The sequence below is a fragment of the Botryllus schlosseri genome, chromosome 15 (genome assembly GCF_051294905.1).
Source record: "Botryllus schlosseri isolate E-star chromosome 15, Bs_hap1, whole genome shotgun sequence".
In the NCBI taxonomy this organism is placed as follows: Eukaryota; Metazoa; Chordata; class Ascidiacea; order Stolidobranchia; family Styelidae; genus Botryllus; species Botryllus schlosseri.
The window spans coordinates 24,461,249-24,463,523 of record NC_137250.1 but is presented as its reverse complement, the minus strand read 5'-3'; the positions used below and the strand labels follow the sequence as shown (position 1 = coordinate 24,463,523).

Below are 2,275 nucleotides of genomic sequence, written 5' to 3'. Positions count from 1 at the left end.
AAAGTATATTGCTTGAAGTTCCAATTGATCGAATTTCCTTATATCCAAATTATAATACGACACAGTAGTAGCACGAATAAGATATTGTCCCAACAAGATCGGTAAATACAGTGGGGGAACGTCCGGTGGGCCAATTACTATTGACAAACTGTACCCTATCAAAGCTATATCCAGAATATTCCCTTAGACCAGACCAGGAAGTATCGTCAAGCATACGCCATCTAGCGAATACAAGTATGGCTCCTAAATTATTGAACCCCCCAAGATTAACATGAAATGCCTACAGTAACATACCCCCCCAAAAAAGTTATAAAATGACAAAGAACTTTTTTGCAAATTAAGTAAAACCTTAGTCCATTAGTGGCTCCTCGTCGGTGGAATCCTAGGTAACTTCCTCTGCAGCGAGAAGCACGACCAATTTGTGGATAGGTCGCTCCAAAAACTGCACATCGTTGATTCTTCTTCCGTACTGATCAATAGTACGGTCGGCGATGCGTATCTTAGCCTTTCGCACCAGCCCATCTGTCGAATTCGAAACCGAGTGTACGATTCCCAATTTCCAAGAGTTTCGCGGAAGGTCATCATCATGAACGATAACAATATCTCCCACTCGAACATTTCGACTAACTTTGCTCCATTTAGTGCGTTGTCGCATGCCAGGTAAAAACTCTGTAAAAACTCCCTTCTCCATCTGAACCAAAATTGATTCACAGCGTATTGTGTTCTTCTCCAGCGCCTTCTTGCATAGAGATCTGGCTTGCCAAATTCCCCTGGAGGTGACAACAAAATTTTTGGTTTCATCGTTAACAGATGATTTGGTGTCAATGGTTCTGGCGCATTGACATCACCCAAATTGATAACAGTTAGTGGTCTTGAATTTACCACATTTTCCACTTCTGCGAAAAAGGTTCTGAGCGATTCATCATCCAAATGTGAACCTATTTGACAAAGCAATGGTTCCAAAACACGACGCACCGTAAGAATTTGGCGTTCGACATTCCCATTCATATGACTAAGTAGTTATATTGTGGTCCCGTGATTCGTAAAATACCGGAAACAAGAATGTTGCATTTCGGAAGTCAGAAACGGTGCATTTTGAGCTAGCTAGTGGTCGAAAATCGGCCTATGGAGCTTCGAAAACGCGTCATTGTGCGCTCCCCGCGATCGATTTTGAAAACAGGTGTTTTAATGCGAAGTGACCTACATATTCTGCGGAGACAAATGACTATGGTATCCTGTCGACTGAATCACTACGCGAATTGCTTCCCGTCGAACAGGTTGGTCTAGAAGCAATCCGTGAGCGTACACAATACGAAGCAAATACAACCGCTCAGGGGGAAAACTGACTCACTGTGTTAAGTATATCACGAATCACGGATGTATACATTGAATGTGTTTATTATTCACCTGTAATCAAGCTCTTTACAAAAATGCGAACAATTTTATCATTCTCATATTTTTTATCACCGAAATAATTCAGATACTGCTCGGTTGAAAAACCTTGAGCTCTTTTAATCAAATATGAAATACAATGATCAGCACACATATCAGATTTTTTACTTTGAAGCTGTTGCCTGGTAACGGTGAAGTCCTCTGGACCTAGAAACTCGACTATCTGAGGTTTTAGGGGAGGGAAACCAAGTGAATCATGAAAATGAGTGGAGTTATCGCTATATACACACACCCAGTGAGAACCTGGTAACGTTGATTAGTCGTAATTGATGACAACAGCAAATTTCTGGTTATTTGGCTTTTTCGGCAGCTGATCCACAGCGTAAGTTCCTATGAATAGATTTTTCGTGTCAGGATGATTGAAGAGAATATTATTAATCTCATCCGTGTTCATATTTCCACGACCTGTCTTTTCTGGTTCAGTTGTAAGAGGTGTTGGTACTCTTTTAAGCACAGCAATGTCACAGACGTTGGTAGGGGGTTGGAGGTTGTCAAAACCAGGTGTACGGTTCCGGTTTTGTGTAGTTGGTAACACCCTAAGCTATTGTCTGGGGTCAAATCAAACACGAACAGAGTATAACCATTGATATAGTCGCTAGGTGATATATTTAAAGGTGCCTCACCTTCCCACCTCCCTGTCTCAGAAAAGAGCATCATATAACCTTCTAAACCCCCTGATTTTTCGAAATCGAAATGAAATTCTCTGCCTCGTAATTGATTGCCACAAACAGCCAATGACATATTCTGAATGTCATAATGTTTAAAGTTGAATGGGTTTTTGTTTCTAGCCCCGTTAAACGCTGTGGTTTCAACCAAGGCAATT

The 2,275-nt window shown here is 41.2% G+C and overlaps 1 pseudogene; it reads right to left on the bottom strand.

The window, feature by feature from the left end:
* Positions 1-349: 349 nt before the first annotated feature.
* On the bottom strand, positions 350-1,023 carry LOC145457636 (uncharacterized; annotated as a pseudogene).
* Between the last annotated feature and the right edge of the window lie 1,252 nt (positions 1,024-2,275).